This window comes from Eschrichtius robustus, chromosome 18, assembly GCF_028021215.1.
Source record: "Eschrichtius robustus isolate mEscRob2 chromosome 18, mEscRob2.pri, whole genome shotgun sequence".
Lineage (NCBI taxonomy): Eukaryota > Metazoa > Chordata > Mammalia > Artiodactyla > Eschrichtiidae > Eschrichtius > Eschrichtius robustus.
This window is the reverse complement of record NC_090841.1, coordinates 2,905,833-2,923,183: the sequence shown is the minus strand read 5'-3', so window position 1 is coordinate 2,923,183 and position 17,351 is coordinate 2,905,833. Positions and strand designations below refer to the sequence as shown.

At 42.7% G+C, this 17,351-nt stretch overlaps 1 protein-coding gene and 1 pseudogene across 5 annotated transcripts in view; both read right to left on the bottom strand.

The window, feature by feature from the left end:
• Nucleotides 1–13,562, bottom strand: part of SGCG (sarcoglycan gamma) — a 50,626-nt gene extending 37,064 nt beyond the window's left edge. For 2 of the 5 annotated variants that reach the window (XM_068526619.1, XM_068526623.1), the window contains exon 1: nucleotides 13,409–13,562. The gene's annotated coding sequence lies outside the window, so the exon portion shown is untranslated. Of the gene's footprint in view, nucleotides 1–1,720; nucleotides 1,904–11,506; nucleotides 11,571–12,921; nucleotides 12,970–13,408 lie in introns of those variants that run through there. The other 3 variants (XM_068526620.1, XM_068526622.1, XM_068526621.1) reach the window with 3 other exon arrangements.
• On the bottom strand, nucleotides 10,628–10,773 carry LOC137752286 (U2 spliceosomal RNA; annotated as a pseudogene).
• Nucleotides 13,563–17,351: the final 3,789 nt, after the last annotated feature.

The window sequence follows — 17,351 nt, the reverse complement described above, 5'->3', positions numbered from 1 at the left end:
AAGACTAATTCTATCCCAGTGGCTTCAGGACAAAGCACAGATGCCTTGGGCACATGCAGCCCTTGGGAAGTCCATCTCCTTCACCAGCGTGCACAGCACACCAGCCGGACCAAAGTCAAGCGGACTCGGGCGCTGTGAGGGGCTTGGGGAGAAGTCTCAAGACCCTTGCAAATCCACAGATCGCTAAACACTCCGGCATCTATTTTCCCATAAAATTCCCCAAGGCAAAATAACATGTGAAATAGGAGATGAGCCTGGAGTCTGGAATGGCAAGGACAGTGGGTGAGGGATTCTACAAAGCTCATGAGAACACCAGATAAACATCTGGTCCCGAAGTGGGTCCAGAGAAGAACAACACTGGATGCTTTTGAGGCTGGGAGGAGAAGGAGGCGGGAAGGACAGAAAGAAGCGGGAGGCAGGTCCTGAGGGTTCCCCACTGGGAAACCACATTCATGGTGGGTGAGCAGGGCTGTGCTCGCTTGAGAGGAAGCCACGGAGAAGACCCTACCCAGGTCCAACAAAATGTGCAAGATTAAACCAAATGGGCACCCATTCATAATTTACAATTGTTCTTTGAGTTTCATCTTCAATATAATAGCAATCTAGTTTAGTGACTAGAGTGTATGTTTTTTTAAAGGACATTATGGAACAATTTTATTTGCAGCATTTTAGCTGCAAGCTTAGCCAGCATGTTTGGGAAACTTGGATTCGTTAGTCTTTGGAATTTGATATTTAAATATATTGAAATACTACTTTTCCTTTGGCTTTGAAAGAAACCTCAGATAAATTCTAGAACCTCTAAGACTAACACCAACTTGAACCATACGGCGGTAAGTGGCTCTGTGGGTCCAAAATGTTTCCAAGAAAATAAGCAAAAAATAAACACAGTATGTTTTGTAGTTCATTTCGTACCTAGTGAGTTACTCCATCCTGCTGACAAATCTTCCAGCCAGTTGAGCTATTTTATTCCCCGTTATCTTTCTTGATGACTTTCTTTACAAACTTGTCTTCTAAGGGCCCTAATTAACTTAGGATCCACCAGAAACAACAGACACTTTAAACAAGCCGAAGCATAGCACGGTTTACCTTGATTCTACTTCTCTTTACTTTTTCATACATATTTTGAGCAACACATTATTTATTCCAGATTTAGGGAGAGATACACTCTTCCCTTTTTCATCCAAGAAGGGCTGGGCAGCCAAACTTGGTATTTTGCTCTTGTTTTGCTTATTCTCAATGTATCAAACTACCTGGACTTCTGTTCTCATGAATTTTACCCTGTTTTTAAATGTCTGTAACAAAACTATGGGCAAAATGTAAATCAAACGTAATTCTGCCACAAAAGTTTAAGAGTAGAATTAGCAGCAGGTGATTTTAAAGATTATCCTTTGTCTAGTATAACGATTGAATGCCCGATAAAACAGAAATGCTATCACGGTATTCTGTTGATACAAATTAAAACTATTAGAAGGACATAATCATGCTAAAAACAGGTAGCATATTAGTAGTCGTAATAACTTGAAAGAAACTTGAGACGTTAACTACAGTTTGTTGATACTTAATACATAATCATTTTGAGCTAAATTTATTCAACATTTAAAATTCATTTTCCATTATGATACCTATGAAGGTAAAAAATAATCAAGAAGCCTCATACCTATTTGGTTTTTAAATTGAACATTATAATTATATAAGATCCAAGTAAAAACCGATTACTTACCTTAGATGTTGTAAAAAGCACACTGTGAATTAACTGCACCTCTCCAGATCCTTCTGAGACAGAGCGTTTCAGGCTGTCCCACGACTCGCTGAGAGGGGACGGGTCAAGTCCACCAGCCAGCCTGGAAGCAAAGGCTCCCGGCCTGGCCTCGTCTCAGGTTTCATCCCTGGTTGTTAGCAGCCGGCGCATCTAATTTTACTTAGTGACACAAACCACTCATATACCACACTTAAAATTGTTTGGGCACCAATTCCAGAACACAGCGCTAAGTGTGCCAAGAGGAAAACAATTCCTACGAAACCACCAGCTAAACCCTGAATCAGGACAGTCTTACGTAACTGCAACTTTCTAAAATGAACTTTACCTTAAATGAACAGCAAAAACTTCTGGGACAAGTTTCCAGTAGAATCTAATGTTGACAGAAATCTCATAAAAAAATCACTTCAAATTCACAGGCAACATTTAGAACTTGTAACTTTATTGGTATTAAATGTGTGCTGTTCTCCTCCAAGTAAACTGCATATTCTCACGTTAATAGTCACTCTTTAAAAACCACTTTCCTTAGGCTTCTTTTTAAGTGAAAAAACTTTAACACTTGAGAAAACCTTAAATAATGATCATCATAATAAACAGAAGGTAAACTCTACATGTTAAAATTATCACAGTTGTTTTCTAAGTAAACTGAATTTATATTTTGTTTAACAAATTATGTGAACGTAACAAGGTGATGTTATGTTGTCTTACCTTTATTTAAAAAGAACGATAAGTAGATCATTCAATTTTTATAAGGTGTAAAGAACACAGAACAAATATCAAAATTTCAAATAACCTTAATCTTTTATTTTGCATTATTTTTAGAGTCTGAATTAAAACTGACTAAATTATACATTTGAAATTCACGTTTTAGCACTAAACCTTGATTATGAGAAGCAGTGTAATGATAATCCATATAGTTAATTTTAATTTTCTTCTCAGGAGACCTTTTCTCTTATTCTATTCATTTACGCTGTAACTTCTTTTGAAATTTGATGCTTCTTAACACCAACAGCTGCAGGTCTTAAATGAAAAGCTGATACAGCTTCAACTAATCGTACATTTATTTATAAGACATTTAAAAATCTTCCATGATGTCTTTGCACATTACTATTTTTCTTATCATGGCAATTCATTTAGACATAAAACCATGGCACAACTACCAATTCTCAACAAAAATATCTACTATATTTAACAGTGATGTTATGAGATGTACTTTTGTATTACTGTGTGTCTGAAAAGTCAAAATTTGAAACTCCTAACTCAATATTCTGGTTGAAATGTCACACTGAAAGGTTACTTACTGAGGGACCTTTCAACCACCAGTTAACTGGTTTATAGCAATGAACTTTTCAGCATTGGGGGCTGCTTTGTAAGGCCATTAGTCAAGTTGTATGTTGGATCTCCATTCACACTCACAGATTCATTTAACACTATTGACTTCTACTTTTGGTCCTGCTGGAGGATGACTTCGAGAAAAAAAAAAAATCTTTTGATTTTTTAGCATAGTTGAGATTATTGAAACGAGATCTTCAAAGTTTCCACTGTAGGTATAGTTGGGGTTTGTAACTCACATACACGTCTCATCTGTTTTCAACAGAATCATAACATCTTAAAGCTATAAGGGGCCTTAAAGAAAACTCGTCTAACCCTCCACTAGATGTAAAATAGTTTGTTCAAGGTCAGAGCTGCTGAGGGCGTGGAGAGAAGTGACTTTCAGATGAGATAATTCAAGGTTTGGAAAGAACAGAGAAGTCTGGCGTAGTTGCCTTGAAGAGTTGGCAGGAAAGTTACTAGTGAGACCTACTAGACCACGTTCCGGGCCCAGCTGAAGTTGATGAATACACAGTAGTCCCATTTTAAACCGTCCCTGTGGCTTTATACGCTAACTGCAGCTGTGAGCGCCTATATGGCAAAATCTCCCCAAACCAGACCACACTTTCGTCGTCTCCCCAGACCCGCTCTTTCGTCCATCCTCCGCAAAAATCAGGGGCGACAGATCTGGGAATCGCCCTCGCTAACCAGCCTGTCGGTCCCTAAGCTCCCCAGTGCCTGCTGCCTTGCCTCCCTCTCCACCCATCAGTGCCCCCCTGACTGCGGGACCTGGTCTGTGTGTAGCCGACCTGCTTCCCTGCTTCCAGGCACCGCTGTGCTCACCTTATACCCTGGGGCTGCCAGAGAAATGCTGAGGACAGGTAATTCTGTCCTTATCACCGCCCTGCTTCAAGCCCTTCAGCAAGCCGTCAGGATACGGTACCTGGTTCTGGACAGGAACACGCACCTTTACGGTGGAGCCCTGCCCATCTCACCTGTCCCCTTCCTTTGGGCTCCGTAAGAAACCACAGGAGTCACAGTGCTGTCGGCTGCCCAGCTGTACCTCGGATTAGATTCACCTCTCATCTTTTTCTCATCTTTCACCTTTTCAGAGCCAGCCTTGTATATGGATTTTTAAATGTATTATAATCGTTTGTATTTACATTGCCATCATTGGTTTATAGACCTGTTCTCTCCACTGGACCATGAACTCCCTGCTCAGCACCCGCCTAGAGTCAACCCTCAATTAGTTGAACTTTGTAGTTACACCAGACTCTGTTTTTTATGATATCAATTCTATAGCGCACAGTAACATTAAAAAAAAATAGAGCTAACATACACAATCAGGATGACATTACAAGAATTATCCAGAAGAGGCCAGTATAACAGCAATAAGGGATGGCTTTCGGGGCAAATGAAACGTGAAATCAAATTAAATTCTTTTGTAAGTGATAAACTTTAAACCTTTAAAAATTTCCATGTGAATTATTTGCACTTTCAATCGAAGCTATACGTCTTCAAAATAGGTGGCCACAGACTTTCCAAGTAAGCAAAATGAAGTGATCAAATGATTCCATACACAACTGATAACTCAGTTTTCATCTGGAATGTCATTAATGTAAGTACCTGGATGATTCTCACCCAGCTTCTCTGATTATTTTTAAATAGGGATGATCCAAGTGTATGCATTTTAACAAAGATAATTCGTATTCCCTTCAGAGTTGCCATATCAATAAAAAATGAAACTGACTACTAGACTACTGAATGTAGGTATTTTATGTTTTTCATGGTACTCTGGGGGAATTTAGAAGTCAATATTTAGTATAAAGGGCTAATTCAGTGTTTTCAGGGAAGACAGAGGGGATAAAACCATCTGGAGAAATAAGAGATAAGAAAAGGAAAGACGAAAAGGAATAGAAAACTTTTAGATTTCAGAGGAGAAAATGGAGCATGACCTGAAATTTCAAAAGTTACCTGATGGTAATGCCTGAAGTGAGTCATAATCATTAAAAAGTATTATTCCATGAACATATAACTTTGCATAATTATAGGGAACAGATCCTGCAGCTCCATTAAGTATAGAGTTTTTGGGCAGAGAATGGAAGTGTAGCGTGTGTCCATCAGAATGACAGGAAACCCACTAAGTAATTACCAAGGCAGAATCGGCACACGCTGGAGAGGAAATCCATCAGAAGGGCTTGTGATAAACCCCAACGTCTCCCGCTTCTCCCCGCCATCTCTACATCCACTGGTCTGAGGTCACTACTTACATCTTTTTCCCCATACTTAACCTCTGACCTTCGAATAACTTTATATTGCTATAGCTCGATTTACGAACTCCAGACTCACCCTGTGGGTTGAGTTCATGTACGTTACCACCCAGTAGCCTTCCCCTCCTTTTCTCCATGTGGTTTTACCCGTGGTCACGTCTGAAATTCCAGTCTATGTAAGCATTTGTTTCTTGGTCCCTAATGACAGAACATCTCTCCACCCTTCTGCCCTCCAACCGAGGACGTGAGCATTTCCCCTGACTACTTCTACATGATCAAATGGATCACATTCACATTCCATTCTGAAATGATCATCTCCTGTATCTCCTACAATTTGACCAGGTGGATTCAAAATACGAAAAAGCAAAAAAACAGTGTTCGCATTTTTTACTCTTCTGGAAGAGTTTGAGAAGAAATTGCATTAACTCTTTAAACGTTTGGTAGAATTTACCTGTGAAGCTGGATCTGGTCTCTGGCTTTTCTTTGTTGGGAGATTTTTTATTTTGATTCAATCTCCCTACTTGTTATTGGGCTCTTCAGATTTTCTATTTCTTACTGATTTGGTCCTGGTAGGCTGTATTTTTCCTGGGAATATATCCATTTCTTCCAGGTTATCCAATTTGTTGGAATGTAATTGTTCATAGTAGTTTCTTATGATCTTTTGTATTTCTGTTCTATTGTTTGTAATGACTTCTTTTTAACTTCTGATTTTGTTTATGTGAGTCCTCTCTTTTTCTCTTAGTCTAACTAAAGGTTTGTACGTTTTAATTACTTTTCAAAAAACCAGCTCCTAGTTTCATTGATCTTTTCTATGGTCTTTTTAGTTTCTATTTCATTTATTTCTGCTCTGACATTTGTTATTTCCTTCCTTCTGCTAACTTCGATCTCCTTTTCTAGTTCCTTGAAGTATAAAATGAAGTTATTTATTTGAGATCTTTCTTTTTTCTTAATGTAGGCACTTTTGCTCTCCACTTTCCTCTTAGCATGGCTTTTGCAGCACCCCAAAGGTTTTATGTTGTGTTGTCATTTTCATTTGCCTCAAGGTATTTTTTCATTTCCCTTTTGATTTCTTCTTTGACCCATTGGTTGTTCAGGAGTGTTTTGTTTAACTTCTACACATTTGTGAATTTTCCAGCTTTCCTCCTGTATTGATTCATAGAGGATATTTTTTTACGTGCCCTATAATCCTCTGTGCTGTCTGTTCACCTCTTTCACACCGCTTCCCTGCATCTGGCAACCTCTGCTGTTTTTTCATTGTCTCCATAGTTTTGACTCTTCCAGAAAGTCATATTGTTTTAATCATACAGTATGTAGCTCTTTCAGATTTCTTCTTTCACTTAGTAATATGCATTTAAGTTCTTCCATGTCTGTTTGTGGCTTGATAGCTCACTTCTTTTTATCACTGAATAACATTCCATTGTCTGGATGTACCAGTTTGTTTATCCATTCGTTTACAGAAAGACATCTTGGTTGTCAACAAATTCTGACAATTATGAATAAGGCTGCTATAAACACCTGGGTGCAGATTTTTGTGTAGACATAGGTTATCAACTCCTTTGGGTAAATACCAAGGAACACGATTGCTGGATCATATGCTAAGAGCGTGTTTAATTTTGTAGAAACTGCCAGAGTGTCTTCCAAAGTGGCCGCACCATTCTGCACTCCCACCAGCAGTGAATGGGAGTTCCTCTTGCATCACACCCCCGCCAGCACACTGCTCAGGTTTTACGGGACACTCTTGCTTCTCTAACTTACACACAGAAATAACCTCATGTGTGAAACCAGAGGCATGTCAGCACCACAACACTGAAGTCATCTGCCTTTGGAACAAATAGGCTACCTGTGGGATTCTCTGGGTTCCGCTGTCTTCTCCTGTCCTACTCCTAGTGAAGCACACCTGCAGGCCTTGCATTTACTTTCTAAATCTAATAAAAGTAGTCTATTTACTTTATTTGCAGGAAAATATTCTTAACGAAAGTATGTACAGATACCTTCCCTTTCATCACCTTGGGCATCCATTTTATTTGAAAAAAAAAATCTACAAATAACCAAAATCTGTAAGTTGGAAAATATCTCCCAACTGTTTAAGGTGTAGCAAATAAAGGATAACATCACTTTTCAATATGTAGCTAACATTTTTAAATTAAGCAACATAGAAAAATCTGGAATCCTTTCCAGTATGAAACTAAGAACATTTAGTCTAATGAAATTATAAAATCTTACAAATGCCAAAAAGGCAAACTTTATAAAATATTTTTTAGGGTTTTTTTTTTTTTTCTTATTTCCAATTCTTATTTCCTGCTTATTTTCTTAAAGAACAATTACTCGTCTGGCTCACCTCATTTGATTATTGTATGAAGTAATAAAAATATAAAATCAAAACTATGCACATGATCATGGTTTACTGATAGGTACAATGCAATCTCCCCTTTAAAGTATGGGTCACTCATATAGTTTTCTATGCTGTTCATTGTTGAAACAGTTTTGCAGAGTGATGGAACTCAGGGATGATTCTTAATGTAATGCAACATGTACAGTATATTCTCAGTGATGCAGCTACTACAATATTATTTTTCGAAAAAAGAGAAACGCTTATTTGTACTAATTTTTTACAACCTGGGCATAGTTTACAAACATTAATTTACTCAGTTTGAATTTTTAGCTCCAGAGAGGAAAGCAACATTTTTTTTTTTTCCTGCAGGGGGGCACAGGGGTTGTGTATTATCTCATTCTCTGAAGCAAGAGGTGAGAAGAGAAAGCAAAGTCAAGATAAAAGGGACTAATTCCTTCTTTGCCAAATCTTTCGAGGATGACTAAGCAGTATTTTGTATGAGGTGATTTCTCAAAAAAGAATGTTTACATATATTCCAGTCTATGTTGAAAAATATTTCACAACTAAACATATTTCTTAATAATTGACTGCTTTCATTAGTATGGGTCAGGGTTTGGTAAACAATGGCCTGTGTGTCAAATAAGGCCTGCCACCTGTCCTTGTAGGTAGAGCGAGACCAGGTTACAGCCATGCTTATTCTTTTAGGGATCCCCATGGTGGCCAGCGCTGCAGAGCTGAGTAGTTAGTTGTGACAGGGACCTTATGCCCACAAAGCCTGAAGTATTTATTACATGCCTCCTTACAGAAAAAGTTTTCTACCTCCTGATACAACCCACTGGAAATAAACTGTAATGTGGGTCATGTTTTACTTTGGTTTTACTATTTTAAAAATAAATTTACTGTGTCTAATTAGCATTGTCAATTCAAGAAGTGAATCTGATAATTATATTACATTCTTACATCCCCTCCACCTTCAAAAAACTAAAATCAACTGTACTCAGTCATAAAAAAGAATGAAATAATGCCATTTGCAGCAAAAGGGATGAACCTAGAGACGACCATACTAAGTGAAGCAAGTCAGAAAGAGAAAGACAAATATCGTATGATATCACTTATGTGTGGAATCTAAAAATATGACACAAATAAACTTATTTACAAAACAGAAATAGACCCACAGACATAGAAAACAAACTTATGGTTACTAAAGGGGAAAGGTTGGGGGGAGGGATAAATTAGGAGTTTGGGATTAACAGATACACACTACTATACATAAAACAGGTAACCAGCAAGGACCTACGGTACAGCACAGGTAACTCTACTCAATGTCTTGTAATAAACGATAATGAAAAAGACTCTGAAAAAGAATATATATATATAAAATGTATAACTGAATCATTTTGCTGTACACCTGAGACTAACACAACATTGTAAATTAACTATACTTCAATTTTTAAAAAATGATTTAATTAATTAATTAAAAAGTATATACAGTCAAACTTATAGGAAAGAGTGGAAAATTCTCAAGGGCTAGAAATATGGACGGAAGTCACAGCCAGAGACAGTGGGACGTGCAGCTTCACAGGTGCGGAGGCAGCAGGTGATGAGACCCACTCTTGGGCTCAGAGGCCCAGCCTGAATCTTTGTGCCCAACAGGGATAGCTGGCCTCTGGGCAGAGCAAGGCCAGAGCTCCTGCCATGGAAGGAAGTACAAGGAGAGGCCCCTCCCTCCTCAAGGCTGTGGACGGAAAGACAGCAAAGTCAGGGCCTGTACCAACCACGAGCCTGCACCGTGTGTGGGTGTGAGTTTGACCAAATTTACTACAAATATGTGCTCTAAATCCCCCCATGAAATGTACAGAAAAACTGGTCTAGGACCCATCAAGAAAGGACAGGAAAGAAAAAAAGGAAGACAGGCAAAAACGGGGTAGCAAAACATGATCCTGTGTAAAGGATGACAGAACTGTCCCAGGCAGATTAGGATAAATGTTAATAAAATTAAAATCTTTCATAAAAAGCAAGTACAATGGGCTAAACCACCCTTCCACTATACTCAACTCACCTCGATACTTGCTAATAGAATACTGTGTTAATATTATTCCATCAATGTCCTATATTTACCTGACTTACTATAAAGTCAAAGAAACACACTTAATGAGCGGAGGAGGACCTAAAGGAGGCGTCTACAGAGTTTCCAAAGACAAATTCTGTGAGGTTTTAAGGGCATGAAGGTTAGTGGTGCTTATTTTTTATACGACGTCGCTTTAACCTTAAACGTTGGTCTTCTTTTCCCTTGATTCAAGGAATTACTAGCCCTAGTCATATGGGCTGGCTGTTTGAGCTGTTTTGCATCCATAAGAAGAGTGAAATGCAGGGCTCATGGGAAGGTTTTCCTGGGCACTGTGCTGCAGTGGGAACCACGGGTTTGGGGGCAGGTCTCTGTTATTACCCAGCTCTGCCCAGCGGCCACCTGGGCCAATGACAGCCTCTGTGGCCCAGTTTCCGGCTGTGTAAAGGGGGGCCCTAATCACAGGGTGCTTGTGAAGGTGGGATGAAATGGAATTCCTAAAGTGCCTGGGTTAAAGCAGGAGCTCAATCGATGGCATGGACACAGCCCTTTTCTTGTTAAGGCAAATGCCAGAAGACAGAGGTAAAGGAGCAAGCTATTAGGGGTACATCTGAGAAGGAGATTCTCTGGAGAATAATTTTTTGAATATTTCCCTTAATTCATTATGAATTAAGAGCTTATAAACAAACAGACTGAGTCATGAATCTTAAAGGAGAAGGATACAGAGGAGGGGCCATTGGTCAGGAACCTGAGTTACAACACAACCCACAGAATTGCACCTAAATAGCTCCATGATTCATATAGGCACTGTTTGTAAAAATATAACTTGTATACAGCCCCAGCTTTTTCATATCTGTTTGCTCCTTAGGTCTTTGTCTTCAATGCAATATGATTTTAGTTGAGTTTTTCATATTTAAAAATTCTTCCTTTTCTCATTCAGAGACCTTATTTTTGAAAAAAAGGGTTTAGCAACAAACATTACACAAAAATAATAAGCACATTTTTACACTTGATCTTAGCCAAAAGGCCGAGAAGCGATAATAAGCACATTTTTATAAATTAACACCTGGTTCATGTTACTTTTCCAATTAAGTTTTCATTGTTTTATTATTAAGGTAATTATTAATGCAGTTATGTTTTGATATAATGGAATGACTTAGGGTTTTGTATGTGCAGCAACCAAGCCTACTGACATGCTAAAAATCTAATTTAAGTGATCTTGGCCGGAATCCAAGGCTGGACTTAGAGAGCTGTTAACCTCTTGAAATCGAATAAAGTAGGCATCCATGTCCAGGCATTTTTCTGGATAGCACATCTATAACAATCACCAGACTTTCAAAGGGGTCCATGACCTTAAAATACTTAGGAAGCATCTCTTTACTATCTCCTTTTCCTGCGGCCTCCTATTCCAGTACAAATATCTCCCTCACATATAACAAAATGATATGCTAAAAAGACAAGGTGCTATATGCAGTTATTTTGTTTCCTAATTTGGAAGGTGTCATGTTCAGAAATTTATATGCAAATATACTTCAAAGGAGGGCTGTCTATACAGAGAACACTGTATTTGTATCACTGAGAGCACATAACCAGTTGTGTTTACTTAGTGTAAATTTAACTAAGAAGACAATAAAATGGGCATTTTAAAAAAAATCACAAAGCACCATTTCCTAAGTCTAGAAAATTAAATGTTTGGGTTGTTATACTACAATGATCATTCCCACATAAATCACTTTCTAACGATACAATTCTGGAGAAAGAAATACAATTACCTTTTTTTGCTTAACTGTAACTATGTCTGTAGATACTTGCAGATGTTATCCACAGTAAGACAGGAGCTCTTGCAGGACACAATCTTAAGTAGTAAAGACTAAACGAGGGTCTGATAAATTCAAAAAAAAAAAAATCAGGACTTCCCTGGTGGCACAGTGGTTAAGAATCTGCCTGCCAATGCAGGGGACATGGGTTCGATCCCTGGTCCAGGAAGATCCCGCATGCCACGGAGCAACTAAGCCCGTGCGCCACAACTACTGAGCCTGTGCTCTGGAGCCCTCGAGCCACAACTACAGAGCCGGCATGCTGCAACTACTGAAGCCCACGTGCCTAAGGCCCATGTTCTGCAACAAGAGAAGCCACTGAAATGAAGATCCAACTCAGCCAAAAATAAATAAATAAAATTAAAAACAAAACAAAACTCTAAGTAATCTACAGGTTTATTTAAAAAAAAAAATCAGAACCAAGAAAATGAAATGGTGCCGATTAAAATGTAATAGTACATATATATTTTTTAATATAATATATTTAAAATATGATCTAGCCACAGGAATAAAATGCCTCTTTAAAAATGAAATGAGTATTATCCCCATTATCTCTGAGAGAGGTGTTTTCATAGTTTAAAAAAGCAAACAAATTATTGGTTAAATGTGAGTTTGTTTATTCCTTTTATAGTCTGCTATGTAGTTCTAACGAATTTAATTTGTTCAATGGATTATTCATCACTACATTTTTTCCTGAAATTAAAGAAACATTATTCATAGATTACAATTGTTATGCAGGGCACCTTCTTACGTTTCTAAGCCTGAAGTGTAAGTGTACTATCCGTGTTAATGATTTATGTGCAGTATCTACTAAATATTGTCTTTAATGTCTGATTCAGCTCTAACAAACACTGAAAATGGAAAGAACATAGGATTCAGAGAAAGTAAAATAATTGAAAACATGATTGTTCTACAACCTCAAAAGTTCACTGCAGGATATACCAGACACACTGAACCTTCCAGTAAAACAGTCCATCACCAAGAACCAAGAGATCAGCTTAAGTAAATATTTGAAAAATACTGTAAAATCTATTTTTCATAGTTTTTAAATAACCTGCTCATATTCAAGGAAGAAAAGCACAAGAAGAGCCATAGAAAAAGGCTGAGTTAAGAAATACAATTCCCTTGCTTTACACAGATTTACCCGCTTTAAGGGACACCCAGCAGCCCTAGTACAACAATACCACGCATCTACACAGAGTGCCATCTCTATAACATCTACTCCTACGACAGTAGGTATCACTGGATGAGCAGCTGTTTCCCAGAAAAACCGTACGTGATTCTCCCAGTCAACTATCCACCGCTGGCTCCTATCAACTTTCTAATTAATCCCGATTTAACCAAGCGATAACACGCAAATATGTACCTACCAACCATGGGTACTCGGTGGGTAGTGGCTGAGGCTGGAGGGACCCCCCAGGACCCCCCCCCCCCACCCAGGGAAGCGGGTGTGAGACACGTGGCTTCAGGGCTCTGTCTCCACCCCCCGCCCGGCCCCGCCCGGCCCCGCCCCGGGAAGCCCAGGTCAGCCCCCAAGTGCGCTCGCGCCTAATTCCGGGGGCGGGTCGGTCAGTAACCCAGGGCGACGCGATGCGCAAAACCAATTCACGGAATACGAGTCATTCCCCCGAAGTTCAGTCCAGTCCGAGGGCGGCCCGGCCGGCAAAACTCTTTGGGGCAAAGGCAGGCGGACGGTCCCAACTACACTGCGTGGCTTCCCCCGGACCCGCGGGCCGCAGCGGCGGAAGGAGCAGGTGCGGGGCCGGGCAGGGGGCGCCTGAGCACGCGCGGGCCCGCTCAGGGGCTGGGAACCGGGCAGCTGACGGCGAAGCGGTGGCCCGCGGCTGCGCTCCTTACCTGCGCTGCTCCCCGCGGGCCGGGGGCGCGGGCCGGCGCCGCAGGTCCCGTCGTCCCAGGCGGAAGGGCCGCCGTCTTCTCCCCGGACAGCGCGGGCCGCGGCTCCGTCCTGCGTCCTCGGCGGCCGCAGCGGCGACTGCGCCCCCGGGCGGGGGGGCCCACATCCCCGCGCGGGCTCGGGGCGCCCGGGACCCGGCGCCGGGCGGGCGGGGACCGCAGACCTCGGCGGGGCGCGCGGGGCCCCCGAGGCGTCCCGCCCCCCCCGCCCACCCGGCGCGCGCGTCCACGTGCCAACCCCGAGTCACGTCCCCGCGGGTCGCTGGGCCCCGGCCCGTCTCCTCTGCCGCCGCGGGGGCGCCTTCCAGCCGTTCCCGGTGCAGCGGCGTCGCGTCACGCAGTGCGGCTCGGAGCTCCGGGGTCCCCGCCTCGGCCCTCGTCCCACGAGGTACCAGAACCGGCGCCGCCCTTTCCGCGCGCGCCAGGGCGGCCCTGCTGGGGACCCGGCCCTTCGCGGGCTCCGGTGTGTCCCCCGGCCTGTCCCCCGCGAGCCTCTGCGGCTCCGGACACCGAGCAGGGCCGGGGCCTGGCCGCTAGGCGGCCCCCGCGGGGTTTGCAGAAACTCTGTCCGCGGCACCAAGGGGACTGCGCGCCCACCCGCTGCTTTGAAGGGCAGCTGTACTACGATTTGTTTCCTTTTTTAAAGCCTGGAGCGGTTCGCTCAAATGATGCTAAGGCGTAGGGTTTTCCTGGTAGTGCTTCCGTGCCTGTCACTTGTTTACTTGTTGACACCTCCGCACAGGAGGGTGACTTGGTTCCAGCAGTTTTGTGTCTGGGGAATGGCCGGGGTGTCTGCAGATGTTTGGTGAACGTGCTGAGGAGGTAGATTATCAAACACATTCCTGAAAGGGTCCTACTGGTGTATTCTGTGAATTTTTAAATGGAGATAACGCTATTTTATCTGGAAGCAAATGGAAACACAAAGACGCTGGGGTATTTAAAAATGTTTTTCACGTAACCAAGTGGATAATTGCAAGGCAGAAATGTTTACAACTCTTAGATTACTTTTTTTTTTTTAAAGCAGACTTTTCACAGGTGGAAATCAAAAGCCATTTTCCCAGAGTAGTCCAATGAAAATTTTCATTAATCATTCTCCACCTCATAGGTGATAGTGACAACCATTTTTTTAAAAAATTTACTCTCACAGGGATAAGTAAGATTGCTGTAGATTCAGATGTACTATTAAAGATGGATTAATATTTTTCTACATATTTCACAGGCAGCATAATGAAAAGAGTTGGGAATTGTTGCTCTAAAAATGTCCATACTATCCAGTAAAGGTTGCTGTTTTTATGTTTGTGTCAAATAGTGTAAAAGTTATTAATGTATTCTGTTTGCCAAAACTGACAGGATCCCAGAGCCAGCATCATCTCTCTCGTTGGCTTAGGAAAAAAGAGCTGGCACGAGCTTCCTGCTGGGGATGGTGACGGCATCAAGGGCCCAGAGCACGTGCCATGATTTCCCTGATGGAAAAGGTAAATATATCCAAAGTGGAATATGGAAAAAGCCAGGGGTGTGCACAAGGTCTGAACTCTCCAGGTGGTTTTGATTGAGCGCCTTATCTGAGATATTTTGAACAACACAGGACATGTACAGTTATTTGCATCTTATACGTATTTATGAACATATTACATGCAGAAGATTGATATATTACTTAGATTGTAAAACACAAAGAGAAAATTTTAAATGAATGGTAAAAGTGCATATAAATAGAAAAAGTGTTGGAATGGTGACGTGAGGCTCTTTGTAGACCCTCTCTCCAGTGAAACAATCAAAAGTGAGTGGTGAAAATTATTTTAAAAACATTTATTTAAAGTCTCTGGAAATTGTCCTAAGGGCATACAGTAAATGGAGAAACATTCATTCATGAGAACCTACTAAATCTTGGTAAGAACAGCAGGAATCTGGGTATTCGGTCTAGGACTGAATCTGCGCCACCCCAGCTCAGTGTGATGCGCTATGTGGGTGCAGCCGAGAAGGCGGCCTTCCTCTCCTCCAGTTCCCAGTCTGCGTTGCTGGTTTCTCCTTAGAAGGGGCAGGCCTCCAGCATCCTCAGCCCCCTCCCCCAAGCTGCAGGCACAAGCTTTGTTCCAGGCAAGTGTGGCTGACAGGTCTGGGACCTCCCACGTATCTAGCCACCACTCTAGGGTGGAACCTCTCCCCCAGGTGTGGCAGGCCAAGGATATGGGGCCACTACTGCCCCATCTTGGCTCCCTCGTAGGGGGCAGTTCCACACTCGGAGAGGAGAGGAGACTAGGGGCTGCAGTCCCTAATCAGTGCCCTAGTCGTAGGGTGGAGGTCATGGTGAGAGAGGGGGCTCTAGCTCTGGAGCAGTGGGGCGAGGTTCTGCCCGGGGCAGAGGCAGGCTAAGCGGGGACTTCCACAGCCCTCCCTGCGCAGATGGTGGGGAAGGGCACCCTCAGAAATGATGGAGAGCTTGGTAATATGCAATTGAGAAGAGGCTGGTAGCTCCATGACGGCAAAGAGCTCAGTGGTAGACTAGCTAGAAATTTAACAGAGAAAACCAAGGATAAAGAGAGAAGAACGCTGTGGTAAACAGAGACTCCATGCTTAAAGAGTGCCTGCAACATCTCACACGCTCCAGGACCCGGGGCAGAGCAGTAACTTGGAGGGAGCCTGGGTTAGACCCACGTGCTGATCTTGGAGAGGCTCGCAGAGAGGCAATAGGTAGCAGGCGCTCAGCCTGGCATGAGGACTCTGCAGCAGCCATTGTGCAGAGCTCATCCCGCCACGACGATGCTGGTGTTGGTCGGCGCCGTTTTGAAATCCTCCCTCTAGTGCCAGAACCCAGCCCCACCTACCAGCCGGTCAGCACCGGTCCTGGGCTGCCTCAGGCCAAGCAGCTAGGTGGGCAGGGACAAAGCCCCATGCGACAGCAGGCCAGCTGCCCTGGGACTGGCCCTGCCCACCAGAGGGCCCAGAACCCAGCCCAACCCACCAAGGGGTGAGCACCAGCCCTGGAACGCCCTGGGCCCTTGTCCCACCCACCTGAGAGCTAACAGCGACTCCAGGACCCCCAGGGCCCTGCAGCTAGAGACCCCAGGACATGGCCCCTTCACCAGCTCCAGGACACCATGGACCCTGCAGCCAACCATGACAGGACTGGCCCAGCCCACTGGAAGGTCACCCCCTCGTGACTCAGCCCCACCCGCCAGCAGGTTGGCACCGGGACCAAGACTCCCCTGGCCCTATATCCAGCCGTGCCAGGACTTGGACCTGCCAACCCGCGGCCGGCTGGCAGCCTCCGCACAAGGCAGGGCCTGCCAACCAACTGGAACAAAGGTCAGACAAGCCTACTAGCATGCCCACAGTAGTCAGCCTGCTACAAGAGAAGGGCCCAGGCAGCCCACATAGGAGGAAGCCCTACAGCATATAGCTCTGGTGACCATTACTGAAATTGAATCAATAATTTTAAAAAGCCCAACAAACAGAAGTCCAAGACCAGATGGCGTCACAGGTGAATTCTACCAAACATTTAGAGAAGAGTTAAGGCCTATCATTCTCAAATTATTCCAAAAAATTGCAGAGGACAGAACATTTTGGAACACATTCTATGAGGCCAGGATCACCTTGATACCAGACAAAGGTATCATAAAAAGAGAAAATTACAGGCCACTATCACTATTGAACGTAGATGCAAAAATCCTCAGCATAATATTAGCAAACCGAATTCAACAATACTTTAAAAGGCTCATACACCATGATCAAGTGGGATTTATCCCAGGGATGCAAGGATGCTTCAGTAGCCACACATCAATCAATGTGATACACCACATTAACAAATTAAAGAATAAAAACTATGTGATCATCTCAACAGATGCACAAAAAGCTTTTGACAAAATTCAGCATCCATTTATGATAAAAT